The following is a 17,482-nucleotide window of genomic DNA, read 5'->3' as shown; positions in this document are numbered from 1 at the left end:
GGGAGTGGGTCCATCTGGCAAAGTCACAATGTAGATGACAAGGCGTTTCCATCGATGTTGACAAGCTAATGCCAAGTCAAGTCTGGGCAAAAGCTGGACTCTCCTAGACCAGCTGAGCGAGGAGGGTGATGGCCCCGGTGTGGCGCATTGGTGGTTCAGTGGTAGAATTCTCGCCTGCCACGCGGGAGGCCCGGGTTCGATTCCCGGCCAATGCAATTATGGTGTCTTTGTCTTTAAAGCCCCCCCTTCCCCCCCCCGGGTAGCTCTCTCCCGCCAATTTCAAGTCCGGTGGAATGCATCAAGGCACAAGGTGTTTATTGTCTAGAACGTACTAGGTGGTGGGAAGGTTCTTTTGGAAACCACCTTCTCCTAATGACATCATTGAAACCCATGAGGTCATACTTCCGAAAGGGATCAGTTGTCAATGGACTCACGAAGGGAGAAAAAAAATGGGGGGACTCTGAGGAAGGGAGAGTGCAAACCTTCGAAGCTCGGAAAACGGGTGGCTGTCCTGGTGTCTAGCAGCCAGAGCAGGTTGTGGATTTTGCAAAACTGCATATATTACGCATAGCACATAAGAGGACAGGGATCAGCCATAGCGCCAACGGGGAGCCCGAGCAAAGGGGGATTAGCTCAAGTGGTAGAGCGCTCGCTTAGCATGCGAGAGGTAGCGGGATCGATGCCCGCATTCTCCAAACGCTGCCTTCCTGGGAGGCACCTCGCTTTTGCGTTTGTTGTTGAAGCTTGGAACCGAGCGCCGCGAGCAACATGGGAAGCCAGAGTCCTCCTCATAACATGTGCCAAGGCGGCGTTGACGCGTTTTTTTTTTTGAGGCAGCTGTGGCTTCAGCCAAAGTCAGGCAGGCAGTATTGGACAAAAGCAATCCATTAAAGAAAGCACGGCCAGGCTTCCTTTGCCAAGAGACAATATTGCATTAGCACAAAAGGTGCCCGTGCCATCCTTATGCTGAGGGTTTTGGACTCGTTTAACCACCAGAATCAGGTTCAACTTCTCTTTGTGTGTGAAAGAGCGCCCTTTGGCCCCACTAGCAAATATCGACTGGCATAGGAAAAGGCAACGTAGCAGAGGATGGTTTCGATCCATCGACCTCTGGGTTATGGGCCCAGCACGCATCCGCTGCGCCACTCTGCTCTTGCTGCCGAGCTGGTGCATCGACAACAAAATGTGGATCTAGTTTGCTACCGATCCCATGGGGAGTGGGTCCATCTGGCAAAGTCACAATGTAGATGACGAGGCGTTTCCATCGATGTTGACAAGCAAAAGGTGCCAGTGCCATCCTTATGCTGAGGGTTTTGGCTCAGCACGCTTCCGCTGCGCCACTCTGCTCTTGTTGCTGAGGAGGAGCATCAACAACAAAATGTGGATCTAGTTTGCTACCGATCCCATGGGGAGTGGGTCCATCTGGCAAAGTCACAATGTAGATGACAAGGCGTTTCCATCGATGTTGACAAGCTAATGCCAAGTCAAGTCTGGGCAAAAGCTGGACTCTCCTAGACCAGCTGAGCGAGGAGGGTGATGGCGCCGGCCCCGGCGTGGCGCATTGGTGGCTCAGTGGTAGAATTCTCACCTGCCACGCGGGAGGCCCGGGTTCGATTCCCGGCCAATGCAATTATGGTGTCTTTGTCTTTAAAGCCCCCCCTTCCCCCCCCCGGGTAGCTCTCTCCCGCCAATTTCAAGTCCGGTGGAATGCATCAAGGCACAAGGTGTTTATTGTCTAGAACGTACTAGGTGGTGGGAAGGTTCTTTTGGAAACCACCTTCTCCTAATGACATCATTGAAACCCATGAGGTCATACTTCCGAAAGGGATCAGTTGTCAATGGACTCACGAAGGGAGAAAAAAAATGGGGGGACTCTGAGGAAGGGAGAGTGCAAACCTTCGAAGCTCGGAAAACGGGTGGCTGTCCTGGTGTCTAGCGGCCAGAGCAGTTGTGGATTTTGCAAAACTGCATATATTACGCATAGCACATAAGAGGACAGGGATCAGCCATAGCGCCAACGGGGAGCCCGAGCAAAGGGGGATTAGCTCAAGTGGTAGAGCGCTCGCTTAGCATGCGAGAGGTAGCGGGATCGATGCCCGCATTCTCCAAACGCTGCCTTCCTGGGAGGCACCTCGCTTTTGCGTTTGTTGTTGAAGCTTGGAACCGAGCGCCGCGAGCAACATGGGAAGCCAGAGTCCTCCTCATAACATGTGCCAAGGCGGCGTTGACACGTTTTTTTTTTTGAGGCAGCTGTGGCTTCAGCCAAAGTCAGGCAGGCAGTATTGGACAAAAGCAATCCATTAAAGAAAGCACGGCCAGGCTTCCTTTGCCAAGAGACAATATTGCATTAGCACAAAAGGTGCCCGTGCCATGCTTATGCTGAGGGTTTTGGACTCGTTTAACCACCAGAATCAGGTTCAACTTCTCTTTGTGTGTGAAAGAGCGCCCTTTGGCCCCACTAGCAAATATCGACTGGCATAGGAAAAGGCAACGTAGCAGAGGATGGTTTTGATCCATCGAACTCTGGGTTATGGGCCCAGCACGCTTCCGCTGCGCCACTCTGCTCTTGCTGCCTAGCTGGTGCATCGACAACAAAATGTGGATCTAGTTTGCTACCGATCCCATGGGGAGTGGGTCCATCTGGCAAAGTCACAATGTAGATGACGAGGCGTTTCCATCGATGTTGACAAGCAAAAGGTGCCAGTGCCATCCTTATGCTGAGGGTTTTGGCTCAGCACGCTTCCGCTGCGCCACTCTGCTCTTGTTGCTGAGGAGGAGCATCAACAACAAAATGTGGATCTAGTTTGCTACCGATCCCATGGGGAGTGGGTCCATCTGGCAAAGTCACAATGTAGATGACAAGGCGTTTCCATCGATGTTGACAAGCTAATGCCAAGTCAAGTCTGGGCAAAAGCTGGACTCTCCTAGACCAGCTGAGCGAGGAGGGTGATGGCGCCGGCCCCGGCGTGGCGCATTGGTGGTTCAGTGGTAGAATTCTCGCCTGCCACGCGGGAGGCCCGGGTTCGATACCCGGCCAATGCAATTATGGTGTCTTTGTCTTTAAAGCCCCCCCTTCCCCCCCCCCGGGTAGCTCTCTCCCGCCAATTTCAAGTCCGGTGGAATGCATCAAGGCACAAGGTGTTTATTGTCTAGAACGTACTAGGTGGTGGGAAGGTTCTTTTGGAAACCACCTTCTCCTAATGACATCATTGAAACCCATGAGGTCATACTTCCGAAAGGGATCAGTTGTCAATGGACTCACGAAGGGAGAAAAAAAATGGGGGGACTCTGAGGAAGGGAGAGTGCAAACCTTCGAAGCTCGGAAAACGGGTGGCTGTCCTGGTGTCTAGCGGCCAGAGCAGGTTGTGGATTTTGCAAAACTGCATATATTACGCATAGCACATAAGAGGACAGGGATCAGCCATAGCGCCAACGGGGAGCCCAAGCAAAGGGGGATTAGCTCAAGTGGTAGAGCGCTCGCTTAGCATGCGAGAGGTAGCGGGATCGATGCCCGCATTCTCCAAACGCTGCCTTCCTGGGAGGCACCTCGCTTTTGCGTTTGTTGTTGAAGCTTGGAACCGAGCGCCGCGAGCAACATGGGAAGCCAGAGTCCTCCTCATAACATGTGCCAAGGCGGCGTTGACGCGTTTTTTTTTTTTGAGGCAGCTGTGGCTTCAGCCAAAGTCAGGCAGGCAGTATTGGACAAAAGCAATCCATTAAAGAAAGCACGGCCAGGCTTCCTTTGCCAAGAGACAATATTGCATTAGCACAAAAGGTGCCCGTGCCATCCTTATGCTGAGGGTTTTGGACTCGTTTAACCACCAGAATCAGGTTCAACTTCTCTTTGTGTGTGAAAGAGCGCCCTTTGGCCCCACTAGCAAATATCGACTGGCATAGGAAAAGGCAACGTAGCAGAGGATGGTTTCGATCCATCGACCTCTGGGTTATGGGCCCAGCACGCTTCCGCTGCGCCACTCTGCTCTTGCTGCCGAGCTGGTGCATCGACAACAAAATGTGGATCTAGTTTGCTACCGATCCCATGGGGAGTGGGTCCATCTGGCAAAGTCACAATGTAGATGACGAGGCGTTTCCATCGATGTTGACAAGCAAAAGGTGCCAGTGCCATCCTTATGCTGAGGGTTTTGGCTCAGCATGCTTCCGCTGCGCCACTCTGCTCTTGTTGCTGAGGAGGAGCATCAACAACAAAATGTGGATCTAGTTTGCTACCGATCCCATGGGGAGTGGGTCCATCTGGCAAAGTCACAATGTAGATGACAAGGCGTTTCCATCGATGTTGACAAGCTAATGCCAAGTCAAGTCTGGGCAAAAGCTGGACTCTCCTAGACCAGCTGAGCGAGGAGGGTGATGGCGCCGGCCCCGGCGTGGCGCATTGGTGGTTCAGTGGTAGAATTCTCGCCTGCCACGCGGGAGGCCCGGGTTCGATTCCCGGCCAATGCAATTATGGTGTCTTTGTCTTTAAAGCCCCCCCTTCCCCCCCCCGGGTAGCTCTCTCCCGCCAATTTCAAGTCCGGTGGAATGCATCAAGGCACAAGGTGTTTATTGTCTAGAACGTACTAGGTGGTGGGAAGGTTCTTTTGGAAACCACCTTCTCCTAATGACATCATTGAAACCCATGAGGTCATACTTCCGAAAGGGATCAGTTGTCAATGGACTCACGAAGGGAGAAAAAAAATGGGGGGACTCTGAGGAAGGGAGAGTGCAAACCTTCGAAGCTCGGAAAACGGGTGGCTGTCCTGGTGTCTAGCGGCCAGAGCAGGTTGTGGATTTTGCAAAACTGCATATATTACGCATAGCACATAAGAGGACAGGGATCAGCCATAGCGCCAACGGGGAGCCCGAGCAAAGGGGGATTAGCTCAAGTTGTAGAGCGCTCGCTTAGCATGCGAGAGGTAGCGGGATCGATGCCCGCATTCTCCAAACGCTGCCTTCCTGGGAGGCACCTCGCTTTTGCGTTTGTTGTTGAAGCTTGGAACCGAGCGCCGCGAGCAACATGGGAAGCCAGAGTCCTCCTCATAACATGTGCCAAGGCGGCGTTGACGCGTTTTTTTTTTGAGGCAGCTGTGGCTTCAGCCAAAGTCAGGCAGGCAGTATTGGACAAAAGCAATCCATTAAAGAAAGCACGGCCAGGCTTCCTTTGCCAAGAGACAATATTGCATTAGCACAAAAGGTGCCCGTGCCATCCTTATGCTGAGGGTTTTGGACTCGTTTAACCACCAGAATCAGGTTCAACTTCTCTTTGTGTGTGAAAGAGCGCCCTTTGGCCCCACTAGCAAATATCGACTGGCATAGGAAAAGGCAACGTAGCAGAGGATGGTTTCGATCCATCGACCTCTGGGTTATGGGCCCAGCACGCTTCCGCTGCGCCACTCTGCTCTTGCTGCCGAGCTGGTGCATCGACAAAAAAATGTGGATCTAGTTTGCTACCGATCCCATGGGGAGTGGGTCCATCTGGCAAAGTCACAATGTAGATGACGAGGCGTTTCCATCGATGTTGACAAGCAAAAGGTGCCAGTGCCATCCTTATGCTGAGGGTTTTGGCTCAGCACGCTTCCGCTGCGCCACTCTGCTCTTGTTGCTGAGGAGGAGCATCAACAACAAAATGTGGATCTAGTTTGCTACCGATCCCATGGGGAGTGGGTCCATCTGGCAAAGTCACAATGTAGATGACAAGGCGTTTCCATCGATGTTGACAAGCTAATGCCAAGTCAAGTCTGGGCAAAAGCTGGACTCTCCTAGACCAGCTGAGCGAGGAGGGTGATGGCGCCGGCCCCGGCGTGGCGCATTGGTGGTTCAGTGGTAGAATTCTCGCCTGCCACGCGGGAGGCCCGGGTTCGATTCCCGGCCAATGCAATTATGGTGTCTTTGTCTTTAAAGCCCCCCCTTCCCCCCCCCGGGTAGCTCTCTCCCGCCAATTTCAAGTCCGGTGGAATGCATCAAGGCACAAGGTGTTTATTGTCTAGAACGTACTAGGTGGTGGGAAGGTTCTTTTGGAAACCACCTTCTCCTAATGACATCATTGAAACCCATGAGATCATACTTCCGAAAGGGATCAGTTGTCAATGGACTCACGAAGGGAGAAAAAAAATGGGGGGACTCTGAGGAAGGGAGAGTGCAAACCTTCGAAGCTCGGAAAACGGGTGGCTGTCCTGGTGTCTAGCGGCCAGAGCAGGTTGTGGATTTTGCAAAACTGCATATATTACGCATAGCACATAAGAGGACAGGGATCAGCCATAGCGCCAACGGGGAGCCCGAGCAAAGGGGGATTAGCTCAAGTGGTAGAGCGCTCGCTTAGCATGCGAGAGGTAGCGGGATCGATGCCCGCATTCTCCAAACGCTGCCTTCCTGGGAGGCACCTCGCTTTTGCGTTTGTTGTTGAAGCTTGGAACCGAGCGCCGCGAGCAACATGGGAAGCCAGAGTCCTCCTCATAACATGTGCCAAGGCGGCGTTGACGCGTTTTTTTTTTGAGGCAGCTGTGGCTTCAGCCAAAGTCAGGCAGGCAGTATTGGACAAAAGCAATCCATTAAAGAAAGCACGGCCAGGCTTCCTTTGCCAAGAGACAATATTGCATTAGCACAAAAGGTGCCCGTGCCATCCTTATGCTGAGGGTTTTGGACTCGTTTAACCACCAGAATCAGGTTCAACTTCTCTTTGTGTGTGAAAGAGCGCCCTTTGGCCCCACTAGCAAATATCGACTGGCATAGGAAAAGGCAACGTAGCAGAGGATGGTTTCGATCCATCGACCTCTGGGTTATGGGCCCAGCACGCTTCCGCTGCGCCACTCTGCTCTTGCTGCCGAGCTGGTGCATCGACAACAAAATGTGGATCTAGTTTGCTACCGATCCCATGGGGAGTGGGTCCATCTGGCAAAGTCACAATGTAGATGACGAGGCGTTTCCATCGATGTTGACAAGCAAAAGGTGCCAGTGCCATCCTTATGCTGAGGGTTTTGGCTCAGCACGCTTCCGCTGCGCCACTCTGCTCTTGTTGCTGAGGAGGAGCATCAACAACAAAATGTGGATCTAGTTTGCTACCGATCCCATGGGGAGTGGGTCCATCTGGCAAAGTCACAATGTAGATGACAAGGCGTTTCCATCGATGTTGACAAGCTAATGCCAAGTCAAGTCTGGGCAAAAGCTGGACTCTCCTAGACCAGCTGAGCGAGGAGGGTGATGGCGCCGGCCCCGGCGTGGCGCATTGGTGGTTCAGTGGTAGAATTCTCGCCTGCCACGCGGGAGGCCCGGGTTCGATTCCCGGCCAATGCAATTATGGTGTCTTTGTCTTTAAAGCCCCCCCTTCCCCCCCCCCGGGTAGCTCTCTCCCGCCAATTTCAAGTCCGGTGGAATGCATCAAGGCACAAGGTGTTTATTGTCTAGAACGTACTAGGTGGTGGGAAGGTTCTTTTGGAAACCACCTTCTCCTAATGACATCATTGAAACCCATGAGGTCATACTTCCGAAAGGGATCAGTTGTCAATGGACTCACGAAGGGAGAAAAAAAATGGGGGGACTCTGAGGAAGGGAGAGTGCAAACCTTCGAAGCTCGGAAAAGGGGTGGCTGTCCTGGTGTCTAGCGGCCAGAGCAGGTTGTGGATTTTGCAAAACTGCATATATTACGCATAGCACATAAGAGGACAGGGATCAGCCATAGCGCCAACGGGGAGCCCGAGCAAAGGGGGATTAGCTCAAGTGGTAGAGCGCTCGCTTAGCATGCGAGAGGTAGCGGGATCGATGCCCGCATTCTCCAAACGCTGCCTTCCTGGGAGGCACCTCGCTTTTGCGTTTGTTGTTGAAGCTTGGAACCGAGCGCCGCGAGCAACATGGGAAGCCAGAGTCCTCCTCATAACATGTGCCAAGGCGGCGTTGACGCGTTTTTTTTTTTGAGGCAGCTGTGGCTTCAGCCAAAGTCAGGCAGGCAGTATTGGACAAAAGCAATCCATTAAAGAAAGCACGGCCAGGCTTCCTTTGCCAAGAGACAATATTGCATTAGCACAAAAGGTGCCCGTGCCATCCTTATGCTGAGGGTTTTGGACTCGTTTAACCACCAGAATCAGGTTCAACTTCTCTTTGTGTGTGAAAGAGCGCCCTTTGGCCCCACTAGCAAATATCGACTGGCATAGGAAAAGGCAACGTAGCAGAGGATGGTTTCGATCCATCGACCTCTGGGTTATGGGCCCAGCACGCTTCCGCTGCGCCACTCTGCTCTTGCTGCCGAGCTGGTGCATCGACAACAAAATGTGGATCTAGTTTGCTACCGATCCCATGGGGAGTGGGTCCATCTGGCAAAGTCACAATGTAGATGACGAGGCGTTTCCATCGATGTTGACAAGCAAAAGGTGCCAGTGCCATCCTTATGCTGAGGGTTTTGGCTCAGCACGCTTCCGCTGCGCCACTCTGCTCTTGTTGCTGAGGAGGAGCATCAACAACAAAATGTGGATCTAGTTTGCTACCGATCCCATGGGGAGTGGGTCCATCTGGCAAAGTCACAATGTAGATGACAAGGCCCGCATTCTCCAAACGCTGCCTTCCTGGGAGGCACCTCGCTTTTGCGTTTGTTGTTGAAGCTTGGAACCGAGCGCCGCGAGCAACATGGGAAGCCAGAGTCCTCCTCATAACATGTGCCAAGGCGGCGTTGACGCGTTTTTTTTTTTGAGGCAGCTGTGGCTTCAGCCAAAGTCAGGCAGGCAGTATTGGACAAAAGCAATCCATTAAAGAAAGCACGGCCAGGCTTCCTTTGCCAAGAGACAATATTGCATTAGCACAAAAGGTGCCCGTGCCATCCTTATGCTGAGGGTTTTGGACTCGTTTAACCACCAGAATCAGGTTCAACTTCTCTTTGTGTGTGAAAGAGCGCCCTTTGGCCCCACTAGCAAATATCGACTGGCATAGGAAAAGGCAACGTAGCAGAGGATGGTTTCGATCCATCGACCTCTGGGTTATGGGCCCAGCACGCTTCCGCTGCGCCACTCTGCTCTTGCTGCCGAGCTGGTGCATCGACAACAAAATGTGGATCTAGTTTGCTACCGATCCCATGGGGAGTGGGTCCATCTGGCAAAGTCACAATGTAGATGACGAGGCGTTTCCATCGATGTTGACAAGCAAAAGGTGCCAGTGCCATCCTTATGCTGAGGGTTTTGGCTCAGCACGCTTCCGCTGCGCCACTCTGCTCTTGTTGCTGAGGAGGAGCATCAACAACAAAATGTGGATCTAGTTTGCTACCGATCCCATGGGGAGTGGGTCCATCTGGCAAAGTCACAATGTAGATGACAAGGCGTTTCCATCGATGTTGACAAGCTAATGCCAAGTCAAGTCTGGGCAAAAGCTGGACTCTCCTAGACCAGCTGAGCGAGGAGGGTGATGGCGCCGGCCCCGGCGTGGCGCATTGGTGGTTCAGTGGTAGAATTCTCGCCTGCCACGCGGGAGGCCCGGGTTCGATTCCCGGCCAATGCAATTATGGTGTCTTTGTCTTTAAAGCCCCCCCTTCCCCCCCCCGGGTAGCTCTCTCCCGCCAATTTCAAGTCCGGTGGAATGCATCAAGGCACAAGGTGTTTATTGTCTAGAACGTACTAGGTGGTGGGAAGGTTCTTTTGGAAACCACCTTCTCCTAATGACATCATTGAAACCCATGAGGTCATACTTCCGAAAGGGATCAGTTGTCAATGGACTCACGAAGGGAGAAAAAAAATGGGGGGACTCTGAGGAAGGGAGAGTGCAAACCTTCGAAGCTCGGAAAAGGGGTGGCTGTCCTGGTGTCTAGCGGCCAGAGCAGGTTGTGGATTTTGCAAAACTGCATATATTACGCATAGCACATAAGAGGACAGGGATCAGCCATAGCGCCAACAGGGAGCCCGGGGCAAAGGGGGATTAGCTCAAGTGGTAGAGCGCTCGCTTAGCATGCGAGAGGTAGCGGGATCGATGCCCGCATTCTCCAAACGCTGCCTTCCTGGGAGGCACCTCGCTTTTGCGTTTGTTGTTGAAGCTTGGAACCGAGCGCCGCGAGCAACATGGGAAGCCAGAGTCCTCCTCATAACATGTGCCAAGGCGGCGTTGACGCGTTTTTTTTTTTGAGGCAGCTGTGGCTTCAGCCAAAGTCAGGCAGGCAGTATTGGACAAAAGCAATCCATTAAAGAAAGCACGGCCAGGCTTCCTTTGCCAAGAGACAATATTGCATTAGCACAAAAGGTGCCCGTGCCATCCTTATGCTGAGGGTTTTGGACTCGTTTAACCACCAGAATCAGGTTCAACTTCTCTTTGTGTGTGAAAGAGCGCCCTTTGGCCCCACTAGCAAATATCGACTGGCATCGGAAAAGGCAACGTAGCAGAGGATGGTTTCGATCCATCGACCTCTGGGTTATGGGCCCAGCACGCTTCCGCTGCGCCACTCTGCTCTTGCTGCCGAGCTGGTGCATCGACAACAAAATGTGGATCTAGTTTGCTACCGATCCCATGGGGAGTGGGTCCATCTGGCAAAGTCACAATGTAGATGACGAGGCGTTTCCATCGATGTTGACAAGCAAAAGGTGCCAGTGCCATCCTTATGCTGAGGGTTTTGGCTCAGCACGCTTCCGCTGCGCCACTCTGCTCTTGTTGCTGAGGAGGAGCATCAACAACAAAATGTGGATCTAGTTTGCTACCGATCCCATGGGGAGTGGGTCCATCTGGCAAAGTCACAATGTAGATGACAAGGCGTTTCCATCGATGTTGACAAGCTAATGCCAAGTCAAGTCTGGGCAAAAGCTGGACTCTCCTAGACCAGCTGAGCAAGGAGGGTGATGGCGCCGGCCCCGGCGTGGCGCATTGGTGGTTCAGTGGTATAATTCTCGCCTGCCACGCGGGAGGCCCGGGTTCGATTCCCGGCCAATGCAATTATGGTGTCTTTGTCTTTAAAGCCCCCCCTTCCCCCCCCCGGGTAGCTCTCTCCCGCCAATTTCAAGTCCGGTGGAATGCATCAAGGCACAAGGTGTTTATTGTCTAGAACGTACTAGGTGGTGGGAAGGTTCTTTTGGAAACCACCTTCTCCTAATGACATCATTGAAACCCATGAGGTCATACTTCCGAAAGGGATCAGTTGTCAATGGACTCACGAAGGGAGAAAAAAAATGGGGGGACTCTGAGGAAGGGAGAGTGCAAACCTTCGAAGCTCGGAAAACGGGTGGCTGTCCTGGTGTCTAGCGGCCAGAGCAGGTTGTGGATTTTGCAAAACTGCATATATTACGCATAGCACATAAGAGGACAGGGATCAGCCATAGCGCCAACGGGGAGCGCGAGCAAAGGGGGATTAGCTCAAGTGGTAGAGCGCTCGCTTAGCATGCGAGAGGTAGCGGGATCGATGCCCGCATTCTCCAAACGCTGCCTTCCTGGGAGGCACCTCGCTTTTGCGTTTGTTGTTGAAGCTTGGAACCGAGCGCCACGAGCAACATGGGAAGCCAGAGTCCTCCTCATAACATGTGCCAAGGCGGCGTTGACGCGTTTTTTTTTTTGAGGCAGCTGTGGCTTCAGCCAAAGTCAGGCAGGCAGTATTGGACAAAAGCAATCCATTAAAGAAAGCACGGCCAGGCTTCCTTTGCCAAGAGACAATATTGCATTAGCACAAAAGGTGCCCGTGCCATCCTTATGCTGAGGGTTTTGGACTCGTTTAACCACCAGAATCAGGTTCAACTTCTCTTTGTGTGTGAAAGAGCGCCCTTTGGCCCCACTAGCAAATATCGACTGGCATAGGAAAAGGCAACGTAGCAGAGGATGGTTTCGATCCATCGACCTCTGGGTTATGGGCCCAGCACGCTTCCGCTGCGCCACTCTGCTCTTGCTGCCGAGCTGGTGCATCGACAACAAAATGTGGATCTAGTTTGCTACCGATCCCATGGGGAGTGGGTCCATCTGGCAAAGTCACAATGTAGATGACGAGGCGTTTCCATCGATGTTGACAAGCAAAAGGTGCCAGTGCCATCCTTATGCTGAGGGTTTTGGCTCAGCACGCTTCCGCTGCGCCACTCTGCTCTTGTTGCTGAGGAGGAGCATCAACAACAAAATGTGGATCTAGTTTGCTACCGATCCCATGGGGAGTGGGTCCATCTGGCAAAGTCACAATGTAGATGACAAGGCGTTTCCATCGATGTTGACAAGCTAATGCCAAGTCAAGTCTGGGCAAAAGCTGGACTCTCCTAGACCAGCTGAGCGAGGAGGGTGATGGCGCCGGCCCCGGCGTGGCGCATTGGTGGTTCAGTGGTAGAATTCTCGCCTGCCACGCGGGAGGCCCGGGTTCGATTCCCGGCCAATGCAATTATGGTGTCTTTGTCTTTAAAGCCCCCCCTTCCCCCCCCCCCGGGTAGCTCTCTCCCGCCAATTTCAAGTCCGGTGGAATGCATCAAGGCACAAGGTGTTTATTGTCTAGAACGTACTAGGTGGTGGGAAGGTTCTTTTGGAAACCACCTTCTCCTAATGACATCATTGAAACCCATGAGGTCATACTTCCGAAAGGGATCAGTTGTCAATGGACTCACGAAGGGAGAAAAAAAATGGGGGGACTCTGAGGAAGGGAGAGTGCAAACCTTCGAAGCTCGGAAAACGGGTGGCTGTCCTGGTGTCTAGCGGCCAGAGCAGGTTGTGGATTTTGCAAAACTGCATATATTACGCATAGCACATAAGAGGACAGGGATCAGCCATAGCGCCAACGGAGAGCCCGAGCAAAGGGGGATTAGCTCAAGTGGTAGAGCGCTCGCTTAGCATGGGAGAGGTAGCGGGATCGATGCCCGCATTCTCCAAACGCTGCCTTCCTGGGAGGCACCTCGCTTTTGCGTTTGTTGTTGAAGCTTGGAACCGAGCGCCGCGAGCAACATGGGAAGCCAGAGTCCTCCTCATAACATGTGCCAAGGCGGCGTTGACGCGTTTTTTTTTTTGAGGCAGCTGTGGCTTCAGCCAAAGTCAGGCAGGCAGTATTGGACAAAAGCAATCCATTAAAGAAAGCACGGCCAGGCTTCCTTTGCCAAGAGACAATATTGCATTAGCACAAAAGGTGCCCGTGCCATCCTTATGCTGAGGGTTTTGGACTCGTTTAACCACCAGAATCAGGTTCAACTTCTCTTTGTGTGTGAAAGAGCGCCCTTTGGCCCCACTAGCAAATATCGACTGGCATAGGAAAAGGCAACGTAGCAGAGGATGGTTTCGATCCATCGACCTCTGGGTTATGGGCCCAGCACGCTTCCGCTGCGCCACTCTGCTCTTGCTGCCGAGCTGGTGCATCGACAACAAAATGTGGATCTAGTTTGCTACCGATCCCATGGGGAGTGGGTCCATCTGGCAAAGTCACAATGTAGATGACGAGGCGTTTCCATCGATGTTGACAAGCAAAAGGTGCCAGTGCCATCCTTATGCTGAGGGTTTTGGCTCAGCACGCTTCCGCTGCGCCACTCTGCTCTTGTTGCTGAGGAGGAGCATCAACAACAAAATGTGGATCTAGTTTGCTACCGATCCCATGGGGAGTGGGTCCATCTGGCAAAGTCACAATGTAGATGACAAGGCGTTTCCATCGATGTTGACAAGCTAATGCCAAGTCAAGTCTGGGCAAAAGCTGGACTCTCCTAGACCAGCTGAGCGAGGAGGGTGATGGCGCCGGCCCCGGCGTGGCGCATTGGTGGTTCAGTGGTAGAATTCTCGCCTGCCACGCGGGAGGCCCGGGTTCGATTCCCGGCCAATGCAATTATGGTGTCTTTGTCTTTAAAGCCCCCCCTTCCCCCCCCCCGGGTAGCTCTCTCCCGCCAATTTCAAGTCCGGTGGAATGCATCAAGGCACAAGGTGTTTATTGTCTAGAACGTACTAGGTGGTGGGAAGGTTCTTTTGGAAACCACCTTCTCCTAATGACATCATTGAAACCCATGAGGTCATACTTCCGAAAGGGATCAGTTGTCAATGGACTCACGAAGGGAGAAAAAAAATGGGGGGACTCTGAGGAAGGGAGAGTGCAAACCTTCGAAGCTCGGAAAAAGGGTGGCTGTCCTGGTGTCTAGCGGCCAGAGCAGGTTGTGGATTTTGCAAAACTGCATATATTACGCATAGCACATAAGAGGACAGGGATCAGCCATAGCGCCAACAGGGAGCCCGAGCAAAGGGGGATTAGCTCAAGTGGTAGAGCGCTCGCTTAGCATGCGAGAGGTAGCGGGATCGATGCCCGCATTCTCCAAACGCTGCCTTCCTGGGAGGCACCTCGCTTTTGCGTTTGTTGTTGAAGCTTGGAACCGAGCGCCGCGAGCAACATGGGAAGCCAGAGTCCTCCTCATAACATGTGCCAAGGCGGCGTTGACGCGTTTTTTTTTTTGAGGCAGCTGTGGCTTCAGCCAAAGTCAGTCAGGCAGGCAGTATTGGACAAAAGCAATCCATTAAAGAAAGCACGGCCAGGCTTCCTTTGCCAAGAGACAATATTGCATTAGCACAAAAGGTGCCCGTGCCATCCTTATGCTGAGGGTTTTGGACTCGTTTAACCACCAGAATCAGGTTCAACTTCTCTTTGTGTGTGAAAGAGCGCCCTTTGGCCCCACTAGCAAATATCGACTGGCATAGGAAAAGGCAACGTAGCAGAGGATGGTTTCGATCCATCGACCTCTGGGTTATGGGCCCAGCACGCTTCCGCTGCGCCACTCTGCTCTTGCTGCCGAGCTGGTGCATCGACAACAAAATGTGGATCTAGTTTGCTACCGATCCCATGGGGAGTGGGTCCATCTGGCAAAGTCACAATGTAGATGACGAGGCGTTTCCATCGATGTTGACAAGCAAAAGGTGCCAGTGCCATCCTTATGCTGAGGGTTTTGGCTCAGCACGCTTCCGCTGCGCCACTCTGCTCTTGTTGCTGAGGAGGAGCATCAACAACAAAATGTGGATCTAGTTTGCTACCGATCCCATGGGGAGTGGGTCCATCTGGCAAAGTCACAATGTAGATGACAAGGCGTTTCCATCGATGTTGACAAGCTAATGCCAAGTCAAGTCTGGGCAAAAGCTGGACTCTCCTAGACCAGCTGAGCGAGGAGGGTGATGGCGCCGGCCCCGGCGTGGCGCATTGGTGGTTCAGTGGTAGAATTCTCGCCTGCCACGCGGGAGGCCCGGGTTCGATTCCCGGCCAATGCAATTATGGTGTCTTTGTCTTTAAAGCCCCCCCTTCCCCCCCCCCGGGTAGCTCTCTCCCGCCAATTTCAAGTCCGGTGGAATGCATCAAGGCACAAGGTGTTTATTGTCTAGAACGTACTAGGTGGTGGGAAGGTTCTTTTGGAAACCACCTTCTCCTAATGACATCATTGAAACCCATGAGGTCATACTTCCGAAAGGGATCAGTTGTCAATGGACTCACGAAGGGAGAAAAAAAATGGGGGGACTCTGAGGAAGGGAGAGTGCAAACCTTCGAAGCTCGGAAAACGGGTGGCTGTCCTGGTGTCTAGCGGCCAGAGCAGGTTGTGGATTTTGCAAAACTGCATATATTACGCATAGCACATAAGAGGACAGGGATCAGCCATAGCGCCAACGGGGAGCCCGAGCAAAGGGGGATTAGCTCAAGTGGTAGAGCGCTCGCTTAGCATGCGAGAGGTAGCGGGATCGATGCCCGCATTCTCCAAACGCTGCCTTCCTGGGAGGCACCTCGCTTTTGCGTTTGTTGTTGAAGCTTGGAACCGAGCGCCGCGAGCAACATGGGAAGCCAGAGTCCTCCTCATAACATGTGCCAAGGCGGCGTTGACGCGTTTTTTTTTTTGAGGCAGCTGTGGCTTCAGCCAAAGTCAGGCAGGCAGTATTGGACAAAAGCAATCCATTAAAGAAAGCACGGCCAGGCTTCCTTTGCCAAGAGACAATATTGCATTAGCACAAAAGGTGCCCGTGCCATCCTTATGCTGAGGGTTTTGGACTCGTTTAACCACCAGAATCAGGTTCAACTTCTCTTTGTGTGTGAAAGAGCGCCCTTTGGCCCCACTAGCAAATATCGACTGGCATAGGAAAAGGCAACGTAGCAGAGGATGGTTTCGATCCATCGACCTCTGGGTTATGGGCCCAGCACGCTTCCGCTGCGCCACTCTGCTCTTGCTGCCGAGCTGGTGCATCGACAACAAAATGTGGATCTAGTTTGCTACCGATCCCATGGGGAGTGGGTCCATCTGGCAAAGTCACAATGTAGATGACGAGGCGTTTCCATCGATGTTGACAAGCAAAAGGTGCCAGTGCCATCCTTATGCTGAGGGTTTTGGCTCAGCACGCTTCCGCTGCGCCACTCTGCTCTTGTTGCTGAGGAGGAGCATCAACAACAAAATGTGGATCTAGTTTGCTACCGATCCCATGGGGAGTGGGTCCATCTGGCAAAGTCACAATGTAGATGACAAGGCGTTTCCATCGATGTTGACAAGCTAATGCCAAGTCAAGTCTGGGCAAAAGCTGGACTCTCCTAGACCAGCTGAGCGAGGAGGGTGATGGCGCCGGCCCCGGCTTGGCGCATTGGTGGTTCAGTGGTAGAATTCTCGCCTGCCACGCGGGAGGCCCGGGTTCGATTCCCGGCCAATGCAATTATGGTGTCTTTGTCTTTAAAGCCCCCCCTTCCCCCCCCCGGGTAGCTCTCTCCCGCCAATTTCAAGTCCGGTGGAATGCATCAAGGCACAAGGTGTTTATTGTCTAGAACGTACTAGGTGGTGGGAAGGTTCTTTTGGAAACCACCTTCTCCTAATGACATCATTGAAACCCATGAGGTCATACTTCCGAAAGGGATCAGTTGTCAATGGACTCACGAAGGGAGTAAAAAAAACGGGGGGACTCTGAGGAAGGGAGAGGAGAGTGCAAACCTTCGAAGCTCGGAAAACGGGTGGCTGTCCTGGTGTCTAGCGGCCAGAGCAGGTTGTGGATTTTGCAAAACTGCATATATTACGCATAGCACATAAGAGGACAGGGATCAGCCATAGCGCCAACGGGGAGCACGAGCAAAGGGGGATTAGCTCAAGTGGTAGAGCGCTCGCTTAGCATGCGAGAGGTAGCGGGATCGATGCCCGCATTCTCCAAACGCTGCCTTCCTGGGAGGCACCTCGCTTTTGCGTTTGTTGTTGAAGCTTGGAACCGAGCGCCGCGAGCAACATGGGAAGCCAGAGTCCTCCTCATAACATGTGCCAAGGCGGCGTTGACGCGTTTTTTTTTTTGAGGCAGCTGTGGCTTCAGCCAAAGTCAGGCAGGCAGTATTGGACAAAAGCAATCCATTAAAGAAAGCACGGCCAGGCTTCCTTTGCCAAGAGACAATATTGCATTAGCACAAAAGGTGCCCGTGCCATCCTTATGCTGAGGGTTTTGGACTCGTTTAACCACCAGAATCAGGTTCAACTTCTCTTTGTGTGTGAAAGAGCGCCCTTTGGCCCCACTAGCAAATATCGACTGGCATAGGAAAAGGCAACGTAGCAGAGGATGGTTTCTATCCATCGACCTCTGGGTTATGGGCCCAGCACGCTTCCGCTGCGCC

General features: G+C 52.8%; 10 non-coding genes across 10 annotated transcripts; all 10 read right to left on the bottom strand.

Annotated features, from left to right (window-relative positions):
- Positions 1 to 3,909: 3,909 nt before the first annotated feature.
- TRNAM-CAU (transfer RNA methionine (anticodon CAU)) lies at positions 3,910 to 3,981 on the bottom strand. The gene has a single exon. It is a non-coding gene; the product is annotated as a tRNA-Met (tRNA).
- Positions 3,982 to 5,322: 1,341 nt separating this feature from the next.
- On the bottom strand, positions 5,323 to 5,394 carry TRNAM-CAU (transfer RNA methionine (anticodon CAU)). The gene has a single exon. It is a non-coding gene; the product is annotated as a tRNA-Met (tRNA).
- A 1,341-nt stretch (positions 5,395 to 6,735) lies between these two features.
- On the bottom strand, positions 6,736 to 6,807 carry TRNAM-CAU (transfer RNA methionine (anticodon CAU)). The gene has a single exon. It is a non-coding gene; the product is annotated as a tRNA-Met (tRNA).
- A 1,343-nt stretch (positions 6,808 to 8,150) lies between these two features.
- TRNAM-CAU (transfer RNA methionine (anticodon CAU)) lies at positions 8,151 to 8,222 on the bottom strand. Its single transcript has one exon. It is a non-coding gene; the product is annotated as a tRNA-Met (tRNA).
- Positions 8,223 to 8,919: 697 nt separating this feature from the next.
- TRNAM-CAU (transfer RNA methionine (anticodon CAU)) lies at positions 8,920 to 8,991 on the bottom strand. Its single transcript has one exon. It is a non-coding gene; the product is annotated as a tRNA-Met (tRNA).
- Positions 8,992 to 10,334: 1,343 nt separating this feature from the next.
- TRNAM-CAU (transfer RNA methionine (anticodon CAU)) lies at positions 10,335 to 10,406 on the bottom strand. Its single transcript has one exon. It is a non-coding gene; the product is annotated as a tRNA-Met (tRNA).
- A 1,342-nt stretch (positions 10,407 to 11,748) lies between these two features.
- On the bottom strand, positions 11,749 to 11,820 carry TRNAM-CAU (transfer RNA methionine (anticodon CAU)). The gene has a single exon. It is a non-coding gene; the product is annotated as a tRNA-Met (tRNA).
- Positions 11,821 to 13,164: 1,344 nt separating this feature from the next.
- TRNAM-CAU (transfer RNA methionine (anticodon CAU)) lies at positions 13,165 to 13,236 on the bottom strand. The gene has a single exon. It is a non-coding gene; the product is annotated as a tRNA-Met (tRNA).
- Positions 13,237 to 14,583: 1,347 nt separating this feature from the next.
- On the bottom strand, positions 14,584 to 14,655 carry TRNAM-CAU (transfer RNA methionine (anticodon CAU)). The gene has a single exon. It is a non-coding gene; the product is annotated as a tRNA-Met (tRNA).
- A 1,343-nt stretch (positions 14,656 to 15,998) lies between these two features.
- TRNAM-CAU (transfer RNA methionine (anticodon CAU)) lies at positions 15,999 to 16,070 on the bottom strand. The gene has a single exon. It is a non-coding gene; the product is annotated as a tRNA-Met (tRNA).
- Positions 16,071 to 17,482: the final 1,412 nt, after the last annotated feature.

This window comes from Aquarana catesbeiana, linkage group LG04, assembly GCF_042186555.1.
Source record: "Aquarana catesbeiana isolate 2022-GZ linkage group LG04, ASM4218655v1, whole genome shotgun sequence".
In the NCBI taxonomy this organism is placed as follows: domain Eukaryota; kingdom Metazoa; phylum Chordata; class Amphibia; order Anura; family Ranidae; genus Aquarana; species Aquarana catesbeiana.
This window is presented reverse-complemented; position numbering and strand designations above follow the sequence as displayed.